At 42.2% G+C, this 24516-nt stretch overlaps 1 long non-coding RNA gene across 3 annotated transcripts in view; it reads right to left on the bottom strand.

Moving 5' to 3' along the window:
- LOC124849927 overlaps positions 1-24516 on the bottom strand; it is a 151267-nt gene that overhangs the window by 13174 nt on the left and 113577 nt on the right. For 2 of the 3 annotated variants that reach the window (XR_007030618.1, XR_007030620.1), the window contains exon 3: positions 2035-2914. This is a non-coding gene — a long non-coding RNA (uncharacterized LOC124849927). The remainder of the gene's footprint in view (positions 1-2034; positions 2915-24516) is intronic. The other variant, XR_007030619.1, reaches the window with a different exon arrangement.

Below are 24516 nucleotides of genomic sequence, written 5' to 3'. Positions count from 1 at the left end.
TCACTTGCTGACAAAGGAAAAAAAATCCACTGAGGATATCCTAAATATTCTAACTATTCCCATTGGTGTGGGAGAAAAAGGCAGAGGGCTACATGCCACAGGAGCCAAATGGCATTTGATAATGGCTTTTTTTCTCTCCAGCAAACCCAAAAGACATTGTTAAGATTTACATTTTCAAATAAATGCTGACCTTTTTTCCCTCCTCTCCCTTGTTCGCTTGTCATCAGCACTGTAATTGAATCAATATATTTCCTGATCAGCCCAGAGATTGAATAAGGTCACAGGAAGCCATGTGTGGACATTAAAAATCATTATTCTACTCAAATTGAGCAGAGATGGCATGGACCATTCAGGGTTCAAAATGAAATTATATTAGAGTCTATTACACTTTTACAATTATAGAGACGTTCCAATATTACAACGGAAATGAAGTCATAATAAAAAGCCCAGGGGTGTATTACAAAGAAATGACCCAACTATTTTTTCCCCACTTTCGTGCAGTTATTGAATTGATGAAGAGAACTTGGTGACATTACATTCACTGATAAGTGACCTTATTCATGAGAAATAGAGGAGTCTGCTTCAGTTGCTCCATTTTTCTGACTTCAAGTTTGAAGTGTAGCCGTTTCCACCTGCAAGACCTCAAGTCGGTAACAGTGTTGTGCACAATTACATTTCCTCACTGACACATTTACCAGAATAAGTGGCACTAATGTAGTTGCTAGAGCAGTTACTGGTTTAATTGCCTTTAAGCATACATTTATTTTAATTATTCATTTATTTTCTGGGATATCGGATTTTGCTTTATGCACATGTCTGAGTAGAAAAAACGGCTAATTAAATAGTCCAATAGAGTGGTGCAATTGGGAGACAAAGTTTCAATCCTTTGAATCCAATACTCCAGAAAAAAAAGTGGAAAATTAAATTAATCCACACTATTAACTGAGACTTTTCAGTCTAAACTCTTGCAAATTATGTCTAACTATCAAATTAGATAAAACCCCCTTTTTAATTGGCTTACTCACTCAAATGAATAACATTTATCAGCGATCAACTTATCAACCCCCGAATGAAATAAGAATGAGAAGGACAAGAAAAGGAGAGGGAAAAAAACCCTTGCTCCCGGCTTTTCAGTGACTCTCGTGGTCCAGTTTCCTATAGTTCACACATTTAAAGATAGTGTTTGCGCGTTGAAAGATCAGGCTCGGTTTATCTCAATTAGACAATTATATGGCTCCCGATATATAACGTGGTGACCTGTGATTTGTCTGCACGTCAAGCTGCAGAGGACATTTCTTCAGTTGTTACACTTCTGTTTCACCTAAGGCGCAGCCCTCTGGTCAATTAGGCGTGATGGTCACAATGTCTGAAGAGCTTTAACATTGTGCTCCTTAAAGCCTGCCAAATGACAGTGGGGGGGGGGGTGACTCGGTCGCCTGGAACGACACCGGCTCCCACAGCCATCATCATCACTGCCGGATGTAAATAGCCTTTCATCTCAGGTGGAACAGATCCACTGAGTGAGCAGATCCACGTTGCCCTGTTTAAACGCTGCATACAGAGGATTGAACGGTAATGAAAGGACCATTTACACCGTCTATTCCACCTCTCCACATTTTCTGAATATAAAAAACCTCAGAGTGCAACGTTTATGAAACACATAATGGCAATCCAAATCAGTGGGCGGCTTCAATCTACAAGGATTAGTGGCCTTGATGTAGTTCGGCACGTGAAGGCATACTTGTCGCCTTATTACTTTAAGAGCTTCAGGAGTCCTCCCTGAAGTGAGGAGTGATGGGGGGGGGGGGGGGGGGGGGGGCACTCAACTATGCCACAGATCTCCGAAGGCAAATTAGGGACTATGTTATCTGTTCAGTATGTAAAAAAGAGCCTGCTAGATACTTGGCCTGTCATATGTTTTCAGGTAGAGGAAAATAGTCTGCGGTGGATTTTCACCTGACATGCCCAGAATATTATATTGCCTCAACACAGAGCGGCAACTCATCAGACGAGGAGTGATGTGTGTGCACATACCGGTGGTGTTCATTAGACGTCTGCAGCGTGTGGGGTTTCATAAATGCCTCTATGATTTCCTATCACTCGGCAGAGACAAAACTCAAGGCATCACAAGATCCAAGTGATAACCCGGGTCATGCAGAGCACTAAAGTTCTTTGTGAAGATAAGTGGAAAAACAGAGAGTAAAAATAATTACCAGAGGCCTGGAAAAACTTAAAAAAAATAAAAAATCCATTGTTCCAGTTTTTAAACATTTGCCTCGACATCATATTTTGGGAAGGGAAATTTGACTCATACAGCTCAATGTTGGGCACATTCATATCCCCCAAAACAAATCAGGTTAATGGGATCAGATTTCTTGGGGAAAAAATAAAATAAAAATAATCAATTGGTCCATGTTGCATTAACTGCACAATTCACAAAAGTGATTGGATTTGGGTAAAAAAGGTTCAGTGTCTTAAGATGGAAAACTCCTCAAGAGAGTCTACAGTAAGTTATTAGCAGCTATTGGAGCCCTGGATTTGAAAAAGGTAGTAGATAGTTTTAAAACTAATACGGTAATAATACTTGTTTTGAAGTACGATAGCTCAAACTCTACATTTGATAAATGAAATGAATTTAAAAAATGAGCCAAACTTGTTATGCAAGGCTATGGGAGATTTGTGTCATTCGAATTGATGGTTACACTCCTACAACTAAATGTCCAGATGAACACACAGTTATACATGCGCATGAAACATAAAAGTATACTCAAGTTCAAATAAGGTGCTTTGAGCTGTTGTGCAGTCTGATCGTCTCCTTCCTCAGCCAAACTGGCTTCCTCGCTCTGTCACCCTGGTTTGTTGGAGGCCCGATGGTGATGAATGTCTTTTCCTTTTTGTGAAGTCCCCTGTACTGCTACCGCATGCCAGGCAGAATGAAAAACAGATTAAAGAGGCAGGAAACCGACACAGAGAGGATGTTTGGCTGTTGGCTATTGAGTTATCAGCCCTTTTCACACCTAATGAAACAACTTTTCAGCACTGCAGCTTATTAAATATCCCCCAGTCACTGGGCAGAGCTGCAGAGTTGCCAGGCCCTGAGAGAGCTACATTAGATTTTAATTAAAAACAAACAAATTACCCAGGGCTCCATGCATCCAGGAAATTTAGCTCCATCCAAAGAGGACAAACTTTTAACTTTGGAACGATTCCTGTGAAGAGTTCTACAGGTACACTCACAAACACGCCAGACTATCTGTGTTGAGAGGGAAGTTAACACATCAAACGACGTTTATAGATCAAGAAACATGCAAATGGCACAAGATAAGACAGAGAGGAGACAAGGCCCAAACGTGAGACCAGCAGACAGGAAATCATCACTGACTGATTTATTATTTGATAATCGATCTAATCTCTTTAACCTTCACCGTGGATACTTCAGACCGTCCACCATGATTCTGACAATCATGCTGCAAAGAGGTTAATACTTATTTCAGTATGCTTTGTTCTTGCAGAACTTGAATAGAATTTATTTTAAAAGCTAAATATGCCCTTTTAGGTGTAAATTCTTCTATTAGATAACCATCGTTTTCTCTGGAGGTCCATTTCAAAAAAGGAAATATAATTAGCCCATCTACGCCCGTCTGTGTTTATAATGATGTTTTCAAAAGAAGAAATCTGGTCATCCGTTCACTGGGTTCAACAGTTTCTCCATGGGCAAGTCAAGTCGTAGTATCGTTACTTTGATTGTCCCTCACCAAAGCGAGGTTCGCACATCCGGCACAGCAGTGGACACTCAGCAGATCTTCCATGTGAAAAAGATTTATTGAAATATAAATATGAGGTAATGTATTATCAAGTGCTGTGACATTTTTTTCTTTGGAACGTGAGACAAATGAACACAGAGCGGAGGCCAGGACATGACTGCAGGTCTGAAGGGAATCTGTCCCAGGCAGCGAAACCAACGTGGACTACTTCTTGTCCAGGCCTTTTCCGTACATCGTCGCTCCTTTTCTCCCTCTGGATTTCTGCTGTCCTCCAGCTGTACACATAGGCTTGTTCGTTTCATTTGGATTTGACCCTTGCTTACCTTACTTCCGAGTGGGCTTCATTAAATGTCTTTCTTGCTCTTTCAGGGCTTTCTCTCGCACTCACTAAGTGGGAGAATAGTAACAAAAGGAAAAACCTCCAGTGCACGGTTCTCAGTGGGGAGGGTGACCCCAACTTTAGAAGGAAAAAGAACCTGAGGATAATGGCAAATGAAGCCATGGGCTGCATTAATGGGCAGACGCACATTCAGAGTTCCTAATGCTGCTTTTACTGACCGACATTTATATAAATACTCAGCACTTTAAAAAAAAAAAAAAATCAAAGTGGGAGAAATATGAATATTCACCCTCATTTATATTTCAAGGCATTTCCATTCCTGCGGGGGCTTTGGTAGGTTTTGACCAATTTCCATCCCCATTACGGAAATGACAGCTCTCACTCTCGGGCCCTGACAGAGGTCTGCCCAATGCACAGGAGGTCCTACGAGGAGGGAGCCCGCGCCCGTTCCCAGCTGTCCACAAACACTCATTAACAGAGGAAAATATCCAACGGAATCTCTGTGAGAATTTTTAATCACACAAAGGCCCTGCTAATTAGGCAGCTGATGGGGCATGGAGAGCACAAGGACGAATTCTTTAAACAAAGGACTAGAAACTTTAGGAGCCTTAATTACTCGGGCAAAGAGTTCATTCCAGAATGGCAGAGCACATCATTCCGCTAATGAGACCAAGTGGCAGCACATATTAGTGAGAAATAATGTGGAAAGTTCAATTATATTGTGCTTTTGGAGCCTTTTCCCTCTTTCCCTCCCTGCTACTCATGCACACACATAAGACAAAGCTCGGGCCAGCACAGGAAGGAGGCAGGGGCGGAGGACATGTAATCACTGGCACCAGCACTCCGTTTCTTCACGTGTATCTTGGCAGGCTTGATCATCTTAATTGCCCATTAGAATGTTCTCCTGTTTGAAAATGAATATCATTATGGCACCCAGCTCTGGCCTCTGCTGGAGAAAGACTTGCTGCAATTTCACCATTCAATACTGCATGTGTCTTGAATTCCAAACACACAATTGGCAACCAATTTGCAGTAACTAAACCCCTAGAAATACTATGAATTAAAAGGGCAAAGGCGGAGATAATTACCTGGAGGTAAGATTAACTTTTTTTTCTTGCTACATGGGAAAAAGATTCTTGGAAACATGGTGAAAGTGGCCCTATGGCTGGTGCCAATTCGGTTGTGAATTCAGGCCAGTGTCAGCACAGAGACTAAGTCGCCAGGAACAAGAGACAAGAAAAATAAATCATTGTCTCTCGGTTTTCCTGACTTAATGTGCTGCCTTTCAAAACAAGTCTGCTAATGCTGATATTTAAACAGCAGCTGTCTTTTTAGGGGGAAAAATGCGAACCTTCCTGCTTTTGTGGACTTGATTCCATTTCAGAGCTTGGAAATAAACAAAAAAATCACACCAAAGTTTCCAAGTCTTCAGATGACGTTATTATCACCATTGTGCAGTAAGGGTGTGGAAACAATGTTATGCTCACTTGTATTTAACTAATAACATTAGCCACAATCTTCAACTTTGTTTCACACAGTGTGTGGGTAAATAATAGTGAATGACAATCAAATAATATGCAACTGAAAGGGTAATATATGCACATTCTCACCTGTGTAAAAGATTGTATTAAAAATCCTAATGCCCACATCAGGAGGTGCCTACATACCAATTACAGCAAGCAGGAAGTAAATTTCCCGTGAAATAAACCAGCTAATGGGAAAAGGAGGGCGGCAGGCAGTATTTCTCATTGCCCACTAAGCTGGAACAAGGAGAGGAGGCAGGCGGAGCTGATTGTCCACCACTGGCCTGGTTTTAACCACAATGGAGCCAAACACATCAGATGGGCCATTGGAAAGAGAAGTTAGATATGTTTGGACGTCATTTCTTCACATTCTATACTCTACGTCCGCATGCCACTATGGCATCTCATGTTCCTGTATTCAACAGAGACCCAATGTAAAAATGAAAAGGCTTTATAATGCATTGTTTTCATTGCATTTATTTTCTTCTAATTCAAGAATATTCATTTTTATTCCTAGCATTATTTCCCCACTGACAGTAAGTACATTCACATGCACCTCAATCCCAGCTGACCTTTGGGTGAGAGGCGGGGGAACACCCTGGACAAGTCGCCAATGTATCGCAGGGCCAACACACAGAGACAAACAACCATTCACACACACATTCACACCCTCATTTATTACGCATGTCTTTGGACTGCATGTGCAAGGAAGCCGGACTCCACACTGAAAGGCCCTGGTTGGTTGGTTGGTTGGTACAAACCGGGATGCGAACCAAGAACCTTCTTGCTGTGAGGTGAGAGCGCTAACCACTACCACTGTGCAGCCTGACATGTAAACAGTTAATCGAAAATCTTCATTACCTCCGCCAAGGACACTCTGTGACTGGCTCACTTTGTCTCTTTGTTTGTTAGCAGGGTTCCTCACAAAGTTATCGACGGGTTTACATTAATAATTTTTTTTTCAAATCAAGGTCGGTCGTCTTGGCCATGGTAACAGATGATACAATTGTGAGAAGGAATATTGCCCAGGAATATTTTGAAGGTGAAATAGCATATAGGTGGGTGATTGCTCAGCCTTGGTGGAGGTTTGTGCTCTATGAGTCCCCTTCTCCAAAAGGATTTCAATCAGAATGAAAAATAAATAAATATGTATACATTTGCTTGTAACTGCAGATATCTAGAGTAGAAAAACAGCAATTGACCAAAGATGGGCCCGACTGAGAGGGTTTTTTATCAATACTTCTATTTTAACAATGGATAATGTCACATGATGTTTCTCTTGTAGAACGCAACCCACAGAACATCCAGTTTTGACTCCATGTTTTACTTTTATAACTGGGCTGTTTTTGTCCACTCTCTACACTCTAATCAGCTGTTTTCAGCCACAGTGTGCAGCTGTTCTACTGTTCACTACCTGCTAATGCACCAAACAACAGACAGTTAGAGACTACAGCGTTTGAACAGATTGGAGCATTTGGTGCCAGATATTTCCCTCAGGGTTGGTGGAGACCAAAACTAGACCTGAAAAAGGAGGGAATATTGGACTAAAATTTGTCAGATGGCCAGAAACACAATGCCAATACATTTTCTAAATCAATTGAAGCATCCTTCTACATATTCTTCTCATGATCTGTACTTTAATAAACCAATTTTGGACAACTGCGGACAACCATTCACTGCCAAAGGGGTACTTCAGATATGTATTATTGAACTTCCAATGACTGCTACTGACTGATTTTTAAAAAAAGAGGTTAAAGTCAATGGTGCAGATGCCAAAACATCCTGGCTTTTGGTTCCTACACTGGATTTTACAATTGCCATTATGCTTGCTAATAGTGTCTGTTAACTTTTGACCCTCTCTGAACATGGATAAAATGAGTAACAACTCACTCGAGTAATTTTCTAAAACTTGACAAAGCTCCCCTGGAGCCACTGGAGGGTTAGGGTTAGGTTTTCACAGGCTGTGCTGCTCATAAATTGACTTTGACATGTACAATTTGTGCAGTGCCCCTTTAAAATTTGAAAATATGATCACTTGAGCCTGTTTTATAATTTAATTTTGTCTCACTGCTATTTAATGTTTGTGAGATTAACTCCCAACCAAACAACTGTGTACTTTTTTTCATGTAGGGTCTAATGCACATGAGCTGCATTCTCTGTAGAGCCACATAATAAAAGACATTTGGAAATGAAGAGGATGTTGACTATGTGCTCTGCTTACCGCCTGCAGACAACCTAACCCACAGAGAATAGTCTGACCAGAGAAGACCCACCAGTGAGGGAACCTATTGATTTTCCTTTCTCCCTGTGTTGTTCCTCGCAAGAGTTGTTTTGTTTCTTTTTGCCCATTGCCCCTGTTTTATTTACAGGCATTTGGATCAATAGACACTTCCTCACTTGCTTGTTTCCAGATTTATGAAAACACATCTTTCAGCCTTTTAAGCACACTGGCAGATGTACATCATTTCTCCAGTGGTTCAAATAATTTGAGTTCAAATGATTGACAAGTGTAATTGTGCAAGAAGGTCACTGTATAGAACAAGATGAAATGCTGCAGCACTGAAGTGAACTTTTAATATGTATGTTTGTTGAGCACTTTTCTGAGCTGTCTTGAACTTGGAAAAATATCTCATGGATATTGGCCTGTCAGAAACTAGTAAAATGTGCTTTGATGAAACTGGGTAGGAGTTTTTTCTCTCAGATTTCTGTAAGACTGTCTGAACTGGTTTATGCAACAGATCAATATGTTGGTCACATAAGACTGTGGCCTGGTTGAGAAAGTCCCAGCTGGTATAACTGTAACATAAAAGCTTAGAAACCTGGTTGAGGCCATTAAGTAGTTATTTTGCTAACATTTGGTGTGAGCAGTTTTCTCTACAAATGTTGGTAGTTTAACTGAATTGTCTTTCCTCTTTCCCATTAAGTAACTAGCATGTCATCAGAATTGTTTAAGTTGAAACAATCGGAAAAAAGACGCTGGTATTGGATAGTAAATCAAGTTATTATTGGCCTGTTGTGAACCCCCTGTTCATTAATTACAACTATCAAAAAAACAATCAATTTGAGACAACGGAGTCTTGCTCACTGGGGCCCTTTATTACACTTGGGGAAAAGCGGTGGTAGACTCAACGCAATTGTTTTTGTTAGTAACATGGTGAGTTCACACCAAACACGAAGTGAATTTTTTGTGCAATGAAATTAAATACAAAGTCAAGACAAAGCCTCGGCGCGAAACGTGTTATTCGTGATCCAATAATGTGATTCGTCATTCGTTGCCATTGGTCGCAATGTTGCAAAAGTCAATTAGCGTTGATATTCATGGGTTACTCACGCGAGTGAACACAAAATATCCTGTTGCCAAACTTGCGCGAGTAACGCAACATGAAAATTTACCATCAGACTGACGAGAGAAACTGCACTGACCTAACCCACCGAAGTGCCTAAGGTCGTGTTGGTCTTAAAATGAGGTAAGGTGACGCTAAGGTGCACAAACACCAGGCTTTTTGGTGGTTTATTGCATGTTACAGCCAGAACACACCCATGATTAATTAGGAGACTACACACAACTCTTTTGAACCATGCACCTGGTCCTGGAGCAGTGAGCTTTTTTCCTACTGTTAAACTATCAAAAGTGGACAAACCCGAATTGCACTTGCACACTGTGCTTTTAGACTCTGCACTTAGATCCTTTAAATAGAGCCCCTTATCATTCTACGTGATCACAGCTGCAGAGGCCCCTGGATAGTAATTTTTGCATCTATTAAATGAGACGGATTGCATTACGGGATTGTTGGCAGAAAGTAGTGGGCATACAATGGATGCCATTTTATGGTTCTATTTGAATTTCTGAGCGCATTATATAGTGGATACATTTACACAGTCATTACATGGTGGACAGTAAATTCAATGCACTATAAATAAGTAGTAATTATGAACTCAGCTATTGAATGCAATCCAGGCCTTTGCAGAATTGTCCAATATCAATTTTCGTTCTGGGTTGCATTGGCCTAGATACAGTACATGCCTATATGAATACCTGCATGCACAAGTGCCACTATTGAGAAAATATATGTCAGTCACATAATAATTTCATTCATGTGTGGTAAAAGTATCACAGTATAGTGAAGTTACTGCATTCTTTATGCCAAACAAATATATCATCTCATATTTACATGTAGTTTAGGAATTGGCTGCTACATGTGCAACAACAAAAACAATCTTAAGTCTCTTAAGGCTCGGTAGAACTGTTGTTTGTATTTTATGGATTGGCCTCCTTCTCCCACCTCCTGTTGACTGGCAGGCTATCCCTGCCCTGGTGCACAATGCTTACACACTCATTTTGGTGCAGAGGGTGCTACACATTGAATTAAAAGAGTTCTGATTGATAAGGTAGTTGAAGGCAAATCTGCTCCCACTAATTGTCTTTCAAATGCCCTCATTAATCAAAGCGAAGCCGGCCCGGTGACGTGCTGTCCTGTCAGCCGCTCTGCTACACGCTCTCCTCCGGCCACTCACCTCCCAGCATGATGCCTGCTTCCCCTCTGTCAGGCGCCACTGTCCGAGGACTACAGGAGCACAGGCCATCCGTCCGTCCGCTGCACACCTGCCTTCTGCCAGACAGGATCTGACCGCCCCCTGCCACTAGGACGGCCCCAGAGACCAATTTAGCAGCCACTTAATGATTCATGACTTCAAGTGGTGGAAATGAGGGCAGCATATGATAACAGGAATAAACACATTTAATTAGCTCCTCATATACATTATTTATTTATTTACCTGCACTCTGATTAATTTATATATTTTGTGTTTGTGATGCAGGGATTTTTTGGTATTCACAGCATCTGGCAGAGAGCCTTTGTTGTGTGGTTGAGCGAGTGCCTTCTCCAAACACCTTTTTTTGGGGGGAAGGGGTGGGGGGTGGGGGGCCTATAGCGGTGTACCTCCTCCATATCTGGGGACCTTTTGCGAGGGTGCAGTGGGGTGGGGTACCAGCAGGGATTTCACAAGCCCCCCCCCCCCCCGAAATGAAACGAAATGGCGGGGAATATTAGACTCTAAAATATACAGTTCCCTGTAGTCTAAGTAGCCTTGTTTGTGAAGTTCCTGACAGGTAGTTACTCCCCCAGTTTTCTTTGAGCGTGGGGCATACATTTTCATGGAGGCACTAATCAAAGCTGTGCTGTGGCAAACAGCACAGCCACAGCAGGCCCAATCAAAGCCTCGAACCTGGCTCTCTTCCATAAGGCTCCGGGAACGCTGATGACAACTCTTACCCGAGCATCTGCCATCGCATCCATCACAGGTTGACTTCCTTCACTCTCACTCTCCACATCTCTTTGCCTCTCATAGACACATGAGCACAGACTACTATGAGCTTTCACTCAGCAGTATGAACTTTATGTTTTTTAGGAGTTGAGTAAACAGGGTGGGAAAAGTTATATCTTATTCCTCCAAGAGTTTGGCTAAAGAAAATCATTCAGGAAAAAAAATATTGTGTGCTAATTAGTGTCAGATTTTTGGCCAGAATATTTTGTTATTGTTTTATTTTTGTCCGCGGATCTTCTCAAATTTATGCTGAAATTTATCTCCATTTTACACTGAGTACAGAGTGTAACGGGAGGGGGAGGTACAGTACATTAAACTAAAACGAGAAAAGGCTTCAGACATTTGGTATTCTCTTAATTAGCTGTTGTTGAAGATATAAATTGTGCTTGTGTGCATGGCAGCAAATTAAAATGTCTGGTATAAAACAAACCCAGAAACACAATGTGGGAGTGACCTCTAGTATTGTCTCCTCAAGGCCTGCTCTCTTTATGTGAAGGGAAAATCAGGGAGCGCAGTCATAGTGTGATGATTACAGAGAGTCGAGGAGGTCAGAAATCCAAAACAGCAAAAGGACGGATTCCCACTGCCGGCTCTCCTCTTTTCCGTCTCCACGTCTTCCCCTCTAATCCCCAGCCACTGAAGACCTCCAGACGGCCTCCTCTCATAATGACACGGCTATCAAACCCAATTGCGGTGGCTCAGACCCAAGGCAGTGCATTAAACCCCAAAGTGTCGGATTGCTTCTCTAGAGTCAAGTGGTTGTGTCCTCCCTGTCGTTCCCCTGGACACTGACATCGCGGCTTGGAGCTGCTGAGATGAGAGCCCTCACACAGGCCGGTTGACCCACTCACCCATTCACACCGACCGCATACATACAATGATGGAAGGGAATCAGCTTTCCATGGAGTGACTGAAGGGCTGCCAAGATTGAACTAACCAAATTAAATATGGGAGAGTTTTTTGTGTGTGTGTGAATTTCAGCAATGTTTAAAGAATTCGCTGTAGATTTATTTTTACCTCTCCCTCCATATATGTTTTTAATTCTGAGAACTGTGTGGTCGAGTTGAGTTTTTAGAATTTTGAATAAAAACTGGAATAGTGAAATACAGCACAAAAATCTCCCCTTGTTTAAAAAACAAAAGTAATTCTAATACTGAACATGTGTTATGGAGTTACTCTTCTTGAATTTTCTGAATATAAATGTCGAAGAACTTTCACTTGAAGAAATTTGTCTTTAGGTTGTGAACACACCTCTTCAAACAACAACAATGGAAAAAATGAGTATTAACATTTTCAGAGCTTTTAATTAAGAATTTAAAATCTAGTTCTATGACTTATAGTTTAGAATTTTGACTTGATAATTTTAATGCTTTGCTGACTTGTTTTTCCAAAAGTCAAAGTGTGGACAAGTCAGTCATAGTGCAGTGGTAACTTCTTTAAAAACAAAAAAATCTATATTTAGCCGTCACTTTCTTGATTCTAGATTCTTCAAAACAACAGAGTCAATCACAAACAAAACTTACTTGATAACACACAGTGACAGTGGTGAAGGACCTTTTGTTAGTTTAAAAAAGCTGTTCAGGTGACAGGTGATGAAAGGCTCGATGCAAAGCAACTGAGTGCAAAAGCAAACGTCTGAAGACACAACCAGCAGAGAAAACAATTCAATGAAACATTCAACAGAGTTGAGACTTCATGACACAATGAATAGTGGCTCAGTTTGTCACAGAAAGAATGAAAAGTACTTTTCTGTGGCTTGTTGTTCACATGTCAATTGTCAAACAAACAATACCGCAGCAGAAGGCTGTAAGCATGAAATACACAAGCTTTTATCTTTTAGATGGTACAACTTTTAGACAAATATTTAACTGTATCTTAAATTTTTTTTATGAATATTTGCCTGCTTAGTGTTGTGGACCTTCTTTTTAATAATGACTTAGCAAGGGCGCTGTAACCAAACACTGTGTAGTATTATCATCCATGTTGCTTGCATACATGCTCGCACGGAAGGGGACAAATAATGGGAATGAAAGAGCAAATATCTGCAAGTATTTGTCAGTGGGTGTGTGTGTGTGTGTGTGTTCCTGTATAGATGTATATACATGTGCATGAGCGTTGTATGAGTGTGTGCCTCCGCGCCCGTGTGTAAGATGGAGTGCAGTGTCGGAGTTTGGGCAGAAGGTGAATAACTACAGTGCTTACAGTGTAATCATGGTTCCTGTCAGCCCTGCTGCAGGAGAGGAGGGCGCGCCCAGCAGACTGAGCTCCTCGGTGATGAAGTACAGGCACCGAGGAGCGCTCTACACCTGGATATTTATTAACACAGGCCTGACAGTAATGAGGCCTGAACAGGTGGGCTGGGACACACACATCAGAGTGAGGAGCATCCACCAGGAGGCAGTGGGGGAGACGGAGAAGACGAGTGGGAGAAGTTCACCCTGCAGGAACGAAGCCCTACAGAGCAGCGAGGCTGCACACCCACTCACACCAACACACACATCTGACTAGAAACAACAACACAAACATAACTAAATTATTTCTCATATGCTGCTCCATGTGCTGGTCATAGCCGGCGTGTTTAATTCATATTTAATAAACTACCAAAACATATCAGATTGGCCAGTTGTGTATCTTCAGTGGTTATTTTTTGGCACTTTTTGTGTAACCTAACATGCTTCTGCAGCCCCGAGTGCAGCGCACCCTCAACCAGGCCTGCAACACACAGCATGCCATGCTGAGCGTTGTCTCTGTGGAATGGCCACCGTGGTGAGCAGGTGAAAGATGTTTGTACAGTGTTCAGGACACATTTACACCACCACGTCTTCACAAAGAAAACTGGTTGCTATGTTAATGTTTAAAGTCTCTTTAAAGTCTTAAAAGGATACTTTCAAACTGTAATTCTGGTGAACACTTGGTATTTGCAAACAAAGGATTGGGACACTCTCAAATTTACACGCTGTGTAAATTAAAGCACTGAATTCACCCTTAACAAAACTCTGGGCCTGATCCAGAGGTTGACACTAAGTGAAATTTACAGACATGATAAAGGAAATGGAAAAAAATAAGTGGCTCTCTAAGCATGCAGTGTGGACTTCAGGAGGAACAGCAGAAATGCCAACACTGGGAAAGCTGGACAAATCACCAGGAGTGAAGAACATTCTTCAGACCTCATTAGGGTTAAGGGCAGACTCATAGTTAGGCTGAGGGTTAGGGAGAAGGGTAAGCATAACGGCTGGACATGAAGTGATTACAACTGGGTGATTTGGTGTGTTTGTGGGTCTGCATTCGCCTTGAGCTGCCGCGCTATACTCCCGTTGTCTTATTAAGACCCTGAGTGAGGCTAATCAGTGCTGTCATCTGACGCTGAACAGATGCACCGAACAAAGGAGAGGAGGAGATCACTGCAGGCCCAAGGTGCATCTGTGGGGGAGGAGAGGACTGTGCTGCCTGAGCTGATGCTAGCTGATGGCACTCCCTGTCAAGCACCCCTCTCCGAGACTAATGGGTGGAGAAAAGGTAGAGGGTGACTACGTCCAACATTTCATGTCAAATCCGCCTTAATAATTCGTCATTGCCAGCTGTGACTGACACAAACTGTAGGTGAGACGGCTCCTCGTGCTCACCCAAAATGGCACATGGGGAAATTCACTTAACTAACGTAGTCGATCCAGTCTGCAGCACTGTGGGTAATTTGAATTTCTGGCGTGTGAATAAAAAGTGAAACCTGTGCTTTTACACAGGGGACATGATTTTGAAAATGATTAGGCGAAAGGGACGGATGAAGGTGTCACGTGAACACATCCTCATTCTCTGTTATGTCTCTCTTTCGCCATCAGCTCCGTCTCTTTCTTCCCGTCCTCCTGCTCCCGAGTCTCACTCTCAAACACGTCTTCTCTCCCTCTGTTCCACCCATGGACAGGCAATGAGGAACTCAAGTAGGACTGCAGACAGACTTTAAAACCAGAGCGTTGACTATTAACTCATCTCTTCAGCCTTCCTGCTGAGTCTGCTGGGAGCTCGGGCTGATTTCCTATGCAGACACTCCTATAACAGATGACCTTGGTCTTATCAGGACAAGTCCAGATCTCACCAAATCGGGCAATATTACTATTAAACATATTGGTTGTTCATCTGTCATTGTGTTCAAATTCAGCCTCCACACATAAACCGCACTGCGTGGTTGTAGCAGTAATGAGAAATCAGTGATCTCTGCCATCTAATCGGCTACAACAATAGTTTTAGATAAGTCTCATTTCAAAAATGTGTGATACAGGAGCTTTTGGTTCATCTACAAAGATGCGTATCTACCACGATGGACCATAAGCTGCTTTTGTAAGTGCATGTTCTGGAAGAAAGTCCACTACAAGTGTAAGTGGAAAGGCATGCACTCCACACGGATTTAAATGAATACTACACGTGTCCTGCTTTACACATCAGTACAAAAAGGGCTTTCTCTCGTGCAACGGGTTCCATTTTTAGCCCTCCAGTCCAAACCAGTCTCATAAGCATACAATAGGACTTTATTAGCCTATCCCCCACATTGCTGTGCAAGGAGGACAGATCTCAAATCTGAAGAGAACAAGCAGTTCCCTTTAAAGATCCTGTGTCTGAGGCTAATCTGGTAAACTCCCATAAATGCCCCAGATGGAGGGAATTAGCAGCTCCAGACAGTGCAGAGAGGCCTTAAGCCTGTGATATACCTCCGAGATTAATTAGCCCTCCAACTTTAGATATTATTATAGAATCTTGGGTTGCTACAGAAATTACCATGTCTTCAACTCCATTAGACAGTTTTGTGCTGTGGACTAGGTGGAGAGCTGAGGCGCTTAGCAAGGCACTGTCTTCCATAATGCATGTTGGCCTCATCCGTACTCTGACAGCACTTAAGAAACCTACAGCCATTTGAGTGACAAAGATCTCATCTATTTTTCAGTTTTGACTCTCACTGTATGAGGGAAGATCTTATGTGCCACTGTGTATGTGTGTGTCCAGGTGTCCGTCTGTGTGTGTGTGTGTGTGTGTGAGAGTGTGTGTGTGTGTGTGTGTGTGTGTGTGTGTGTGTGTGTGTGTGTGTGTGCACGCGCAGGCCTAGGCGCAATTAGAAATATGTTGTTGGACAACAGCCTTGGATTTACTCACAAATTATCTCAACTCTGCAAGCTGGGGCGCCTTCGTGTGAGTCACAGTTTTAATGAGTTCTTTTCATGCAGTCCTCTGCAACCTCGTTTTTTTTTCTCCATACAAATCTGTGTGTTCGAGTTTATGTGCAGGATAATGCCTCCAGTTGTAGGAAGATGAAGGATACATACAAAGATAGGAACTACACCTTTAAGAGTAGGAAAACGGACAATCTCCTGCCAGTAAGAAATCTGTATCAAACTGTTTTGTGTAGATGACCTGGAGTGGGCAGCTCAGACCTCCATCTCTCTCCGTGTCAGAAAGCTTAGAGATTCAGTCTCCCAGTCATCCCCACTGTTCTTTCCGAAATGAATTTCATTTGATGTGGCTTAAAAATATATTTGCGAAACCCCTCAAGCATACTATCGCCACCCAGATAACATGCAGAATATACTGTAATGAATTAATGTCAAGTCAATGTGCAAAACGTCAGCTCATTCGGAAAGTAGTCTTGTTTGTAAAATGTTTGTTTGAAATGGGTTTTTTTTGTTGATCCCGATAAAAGCTGTATGTCAGATCTGATTTTGTTGGATGACAATTTCCATTAAACATCTTTTGACAGCATGACTTGCACTCATACAAGGAGGTGGGGCAAGATAATCCATTAATGTAGCATTAGACCAAACTTTAAAGCTTCTTCAGGTCACACGTCTCCATTATTTGACAACATCTAAGGGGAGGCTTTTAGACACGAGAGCGAAGCATGTGGTGAGTGATGCATTAGGAGGATATATGTGCCCTCTCATGGATACCACTTGTATTGATTCTATAGCCTTTTAATTTGAGGCACTTTCTATTAATACAGACAAAAAGAGGCCGCGGCTGAATATTCAGCTGTTAATGCTACAATCATATCCAATTAAAAAGAGCATGAGGCCTGGGTCCTTCAAATTGGCTTGTGTTTGTTGGTCATTAAAGCGAAAATAGTCATTATGATGTTAAAACTGATTGCACGGCGATAGAAAAACGACAACATCCGTGTCTATATTGGTCCCCTATTATCCTTCCTTTCACCGTGTTATTCCTCTGACCACCGGGACATGGTTTTTCGTGGAAAAATGACGACTCGATTTACGGCACAAAGGAACTGCGTCACCTAGTCTGTAAACAAGACAAGGAAGAAGCGCTCTCCCGGTATCTATCCCCAGCCATGGAAATGGTGAAACAGCCGAATTGACAAAAGCAACTCAACCTCGCAAGAGAAAAAAGAACCCGGTTGACGGAGGAAGGGAAGCAAAGAAGGAGAGTGACAGAGAAAGAAATAAAACAAGAATGAACCTCGCACTGGCATTTACTCCGTGGAGAGAGCTACGGGAGTTGAGAGGCTTCAAAAACAACATGCAGTTCGTCTTCTTTCTCCATCAGTAAGTAACACAACCAGCTACTTATTAATACTACCTGACATTTAACTTTAAGTTATTTGTTGGGATTCTTATACTTCTGCTACTTTGGAGAGTGGCCCGGCTGCTGGCATTAAGTTAGCCATGATGCTAAAGCTGCCAGAGAACAAAGTAGGAGCTTATGTGTACAGTATGTACTTCTTTTTTCTTCCTCCTCACCAGCGGCATGCTGTAGTAGTACCACCTCGTACCACTAGGGGCACAACAGTTGTCCGTTGCCTCTTAAAATATTTAGGCATGGCAACCAATGATTAGCAAGAACCTTAAATGAAAGATAACAATTGTGGATTAGTTTGTTCAAGACGATGAACGAGACGGAGCGGGGACAATTAATACTTAAGTGGCACTGACCGATAAACCCAGGAGATGCAGCTCACCGCTGAGTGTGCGACCTTGAAAAAGCACAGCTGACCACGCTCCTGCCTGATAACTTTTTCTTGGCATATGCTAAGTGACACTGCTGTTTTCAGGTGCGGAGATGTGAGGCCGCAGGTTGATGGCATGCGGAGAGGAAAGAGAGGGTCGGGAGCAAGGTAACTCAGGCTAAAGGAACCCGGTGTCAAGCTCATTAACCCCGGCAAGAGAAGCCTTACAATGAGACAGAGGATATGCGCGGCACTAGGTCACATCCTGAACTGATGCCCCTTGTAAACCCCAACTCTCACTAACTGACACAGCAGCACTGGCATTTTCTTACATTAAAGGGCCTTTTTTCCGAATCGGCAGGATCGTTTTTTGGGAGAGTTGGGAATTGTATATGTAGATTTATATATTCAGAGGCAGAGGTGGCTCAGACAGGGCGGATGTGAGCTATGAGCTTGCTGTGTGGCTCATGATTAAAGTGAGTGAACGTCATGATGCTATTACCTTGTCCCCTCAGCATATCTTCATTTATAACGCTTTTCATACAGTCATCCACAATCCTGACCTGTTCAAATAAAGCCTGCGTCCCCAACAGACACAATCAGGGTGATGAGTAAACACACACACTATGTCTATCTTGCCTATTAATCTGGGCACCCAGCTGTGAGGAGGGCTCTGCTGCCCTATCTCCTCTGGTCCACACAGTAGCCCGCTGGCGTTGCTGCCCGTGTTTGGATTTCATCGAGAACTCAGGATCATTTCAGTGTAACACAGATCAGAGCACACCGCCGAATGGATCGTGACTGCTTCTGTGAATATTTTCAACTTGCACTTTGGGATGGCAGCGCTTCTTGTAGACCTGGAATATGTCAAAATAATCATATTGAATGCATGGAGATGAACACAGAGGTAGATAAAGTCATGAATAGAGGCAGGTTAACTCCATGTTGCAGGTGACACAGAGCAGCCACTTGCAACAGCAGTTGACAGTGTCTTTTTGTTACCATGACAATTTATGTGAACCTAGAATTAACCGATCTAGGAAAGTTTTGATAGCGACAGCAATAAATAACATTAAACTGAAATTATTGGAACCTGTCCAGTTTTACTCTACAGTGCATATTGTTGATGTAGTTTAACTGTTATGTCTTTTAGTTCACGAGTTTCTCCACCTCTACCTTCTCCATGTTGGTAGTTTCTATGGGAAATGACAGCTCTCACTCTGTTTTAATGGGGGCAGCTGACTGAGGGAGAATTTGCAGCTTTACTCTCCATCTAATTTTCACTTTCATCAATTTTTGAGAACACCCAACACACATTTGCTTTACCACCAAGGCAAATATATTGCCTCAGTTTATACCCAGGCATTGGATATAAAGATGTTAATTAATATATTCAGAAGTTTGTTTTTCAGTTCATTTCATAGTTTTTAATACTTGATGATATTCAGTCTGAGCACTGAGGTTATACGCACATGCACCACACGGATTCAATGAAAACCTTTTCAATGTTCCCAAATGCTGAATGATGTTAACGAACAGGAAGCAGCAGAGGTTGATTATCTAAAAGGTGGTCGAATATTTGTAGAATAAATTATGCTCAGGAGCACAATGGAGGTTTAAGAAAAGAAAAGAAAAAAGTTCCCAATATTATTACTCAGTAAGACGTAGTTTATATTTCATATGCAGAAAATGAGGAAAATGGAAAATCTTCTAAAGTCTGCGAATTGACCAAAATCTTGAAACAGAATCAGGCAAAAAAAAACAACCACTCTTTTTAGCACAATTCCTCAGCAGAGCAACAGTTAAACTGTCTCACCAATTTTCTGACAGAATTGACTGTCCACAATTTTGGCAGGAACACCTGTCACACGCAGGTAACACACCACTGACTGGCACTTCATGGACCATTATTTCAATGTACCATAATTTCAGCTCCTCAGCTGAACCGAGCCACTTTTAAAAGGTGATAAAAAATATGAAAAGTTAAGGCTTGGTATCTGTTAAAATAACCCCACAAACAGAACGCCCTTGTTGTTCTTCTTGGCATAACCCACAATCCAATGTGAAGACATAAAGAGTGTGAATTCAATGGTAAATATCATGGTTTATCATGGATAATCTGACCTGGATTACAAAGAAAAATGAACAAAAGAAAAACAAAAGAGCCTATGAACAGACGAATGGTCTGTAACTCTGCAGGTGAATATCCCATTGACATTTTATCTGTAGTGGTATGAAGGTGTGGGGCGACACTGGCCAAAATGTCAAAATACTTTCTTTCATGTTGGGACGGGGGGGATTCCTGCTGTGAGAAAAATAACAGGAAACACTATTCATTGGCATGAATAATGCAAGATTACACACGCAATATCAAATGCTACAGAATCTGACAAAAGATGTTCCTCGTATTATCCTCACCACTTAGTTATATTGAAATCCATCATGTCACCCATTGCAATTGCACGTATAGGTGCATTAATAGAATATAACAGAAATCCTATTACTCTTCTGAATCTCAGTGTGAAATGCTTAAATTGCAAATGGGGCGGTCCGTGGAACGTGCACGAGACCCGTTAATGAAGGGCTCTGATTAGCATTTGTAAAAACTCAGTGAAGTTCTTGCATGCTAAAGGTCACACTGCTGTTCTGACACGGGGAGATGAAAACGTCCTACTTTTTTGGGGAATGTCATGATTTGAATTAAGATTGTCAGATTGGCTGTAAGCTCGTATCACAGTGCAGGCGTCTTGTATGACCTTTTCAAGGAATTGTCATTTTCCGCCCCTGTGATGCCACCATGGCTCAGCGGGGGGAGAGGCCCCTCTTCTCTCGCCATGTAATTTGTCCTGGGTGTTACCATTCACACTGCACTAGTCCCAGCCACTCGCTCAGGTGCCTATGTATCTGCAGACCAGCAGGCTGCGACTACAGAATAACGAGAAAGTAGCTGCTCGGGTTCTACTCCACGCTCTGTGTAAAGCCGGAAAGGCCTCTGCAATGTGCTGCTGTTGGCCTGAACGTCACACCACTGCTCCGGTGCTGGAGCGACCACTGGTCTAAAGCAAATATGATCTCAGTTAACGATATTTACTGCACTCCCAACAACAACTACACGCACTAGCACTGAAGCCTGCTGTTGAAAGTTGTTCAGTGTACTTTGCAGTAAACTATTTTTCTCTAATTCACAGTGATGTGTCTTCATAACAGACAACACAACATCAAAGAAAAGTGGTGGCATATGACGTGTTGTTGCCATGAAATAACACTTTTTCCTGAGCATGTTGCCATAATGTTATCAAAAAAATAACTGGCAGCACTACTATTTACAGACGCTTATACAGTATGTGACAATGAGGCTAGATTCTGTCAAAACAGACGTCTTTAACAATTGGGTTACAAATAATCACAGTTTGAATCTCATTTCATTGACTACATTCTGATTTAAAACAGATTCCAACATCATATCAAAAGAAACTCATAGCATAATGACAGTTAAATCTAAACATTCTCTATTTCAAACAAATCCCAAACTTACATTTTAATCTAGTTGTCAAGGTGTCCAGAGAAATGCTCCAGCAGCCCCAGGTTCACTGTGAACAAGATGACTTCGGTAATCTGATCAATAGCAAATATATAAAGAAATTTTCACCACTACACCACCCTACAATATATACATAATGGGGTGTGGTATAATTAGATACCTTCCCCGTCTTGTACAGGGGCCTTGTGTCAAATTCTGAATATGCTCAAGTGCGAACGCGCGAATGCTTGAGCACAAACGCAAAAACATGAACGCCCCTGTTGCTGACAGGCTGGAATATTGTTGTGCTGCTCATGTAGAACAGTTTCCCAAATACAGAGTCAGGGCTGTGCATGAAAAACAGATTTCTTTCAGCGCACACCCAGAACGCACAGCTAGCGGACAATGAGGAGATATTAGCTAGAAATTGACAAAAGGTGAATTGGATTGGAATCAACAACCCCACCTTCAACAAACTAAACCAAATGAAGTATTCTTCTATCATATGAGTAGTGTTTGAACTGGACTTAGTTACAGCTTGGAAGCAACAGAGTACTTGCACATGGGACTGAGGTGGTGGGCAGGTTGGTAGGGGCCCAACAGAGGTTTTATACCCCAGTATGGGCCCCTAATTGTTTAAGCTGTCCATGTGACAAAATCTTTATACAAAAAAAAACAGTTAGTGTAATTTTCTAACTACTAATGGAAACAAAACAGAGTTTCAGAATCCCAAATCTTAATGCAGGATCATAAAATAAGATGAAACTTGATTATCCACTTGTAAATGAAAAAACACTGCCAAGACACTGAAACATGACTGGCATGTTTCAGACCTATTGAAAGGATGATAAAGATACTTCAGCCGGTTCAGACACAACACACATATTGCTACTTTGGCTTGACTTTCCAGGTCTGCCCTCTGATATTTGCACCAACAATGAAGATCATGCGGCAAAGAATCACTATAGCTGATGTGGCACTGTTGCCTTTTCACAGCTAATTGGTCACTCTGCGCTCATCATCTGGTTATCGGCGGTGATTGGCTGATGGTAAGCTGCGACTGGTCAGTCGAGTGTCACTGGCCTGTGTTCCTGTAATTAAAACCTGTCATCCAGAACCACCTCGCTCAACGTCGGTAAGCCCTTTCGTCAGATGGCAGAGCTCAGATAAACTGTCCTGGAGCTATTTCTCCGAAGTAAGAAAAGCACATTTGTAGTGCAAAGTTAAAAGATATATATTATCTTGAATTTCCCTTCAGTTGGTCTTAATGTGTGAGGTCAAAAAGCAAAGTGCACAATAATAAACAGATGAAAGAAGTGCTATTAGAACGGAAAATCACTTCTTTCTTTTTTTTCAAATAATGTAACTTGGATGCTCTTTTTTAACTGTGGATCAGAAACTTAACTGCAACAGCAAAGTTGTTTTTTTAAATTACTGATGGAGAGAGCAGACCTATTGTGAACAGCGTAGTGGGAGAGAGGAGGAAGCAAAAGCTACTTGATATTTTTAATGATGTTGAACATTTGTTCGGGGCTTTAACTACTGGAGGGCACTCCACTGTTGAATTTCCACCAGGCTGGCTTTCAGAAACATGGACGACAGAAATCTCTGGAAATTAATTAGAGACAAATCCCTTCTCGCCGCTGAAGTGTGGCATTTAAGGCATTGTCCTTGGTGCTCGTATAACACCACCTTACAGTGTCGACCCCTCTCCTTCCACCAGCTGGATAATGCAGCCTAATCCACATTAGCAATCACTCCAGTCCCTGTTGTGTAGTGGCAGTCCTTCCTAATTGCTTGGCATTATTAGGTACTTTACTTGTAAATTTGAAGAGGAGGAACATCATTCTACTGCATCCAAGCAGCAAATGATCCAATTTGCTTAATTTCCAAGAAACACCAGCACTCTGTTTTCTCCCCTCAGTGCTCCCCCTATTGTTTGCAGAGAGGAATGATAGTGGAACACATAAATAGCAGAAGTCAGAAGAGCATGAGATGTTGGTTTACACAGTGATTAAATCCACTGTATATCCACTGACGGAGAGCAACGAACAGTGAGAGTTTCATCAGATACGTCTGACTCCTTTGCAGGCCTCAAACAAATGCATAAGTCTGACTTAAATCAGCTGGCATTCAAATGGAGTGGTGCCATTGTTTAGAGCTTCCGAAGGAGGCAGCGGAACAGTACCTTTGATCTAATATGACGCCTACCCTTCAGCACTGCAGAGTTGTTTACTTAATTAGAAAATGGCATTCATTTATAAATGGAGCGAGGCAGCATCAAGGCAGAGAAGAGCCCCTCAGACTTGCCGCCGGTGAAGAACATTGCCTTTAAATCCCCCGAAAACGTAAGCATCTGAATGACCTAATCTGAAACTCAGACTCTGGCCTGAGGGGCGAGAGAAGTGAGAGTAATCTTAATCTGCAACCCACTCATACTTTATCTCCTCTCTCCGTCTTCGTCACACACTGACAACACTGCACGGCGTTTTCTCTTTCTCTCAGCCTCCATGATGCTCTTTTTAAAAGTTTCACAGTCACCGGATTGGCGTCCGCTTCACTTTCTTTTAAAGAGATTTGCTCATGAGATGTTGACTGCTGGTCTCTCTTTATTTCTCTGTCGGCATTAAAGGGCATATGCAGCCCAATAAAGCTCATCTCGCACTCCGTCTGTCAGTCAGCCAGACGGCCAGCGTGGAGGGAGGGAGGGAAGTCGACGTGGCCCAGGGCATGCCACTACACACCAAAGGGGAACCAGGCAGACGTGACAGCCAGATGACACTTTCTTTTGTGTATCGTATCATTTTACCAATCATCTGCATTTCATTTATGTGAGCCTCGGTACTCCGATGCAAAGTGTCAGGCCTTTTTGGCCTAGTTAGGCTGAGAGTGAAGTTGGCCGGGTGAGAAGCGAGCTGACGAAACCCTGCTGTCCGCGGCTCGCTGACAGGCCTGGCGCTCCAAATGAAAGTGGAAAGGCGGCCTTATTACAGTGTGCTTCATACAGCAAAGGGGGGAAACAAATGTGACTTGATATCCCAGAATGCCCTTTTGTTGTTGTTATTACCGCTGTTGCTACTGTCAATAATGGTGATGATAAC

Source organism: Scophthalmus maximus, chromosome 4 (assembly GCF_022379125.1).
Source record: "Scophthalmus maximus strain ysfricsl-2021 chromosome 4, ASM2237912v1, whole genome shotgun sequence".
Lineage (NCBI taxonomy): Eukaryota > Metazoa > Chordata > Actinopteri > Pleuronectiformes > Scophthalmidae > Scophthalmus > Scophthalmus maximus.
Note: the sequence above shows the minus strand (reverse complement) of the source record. Positions and strands in the feature narration are given on the sequence as shown.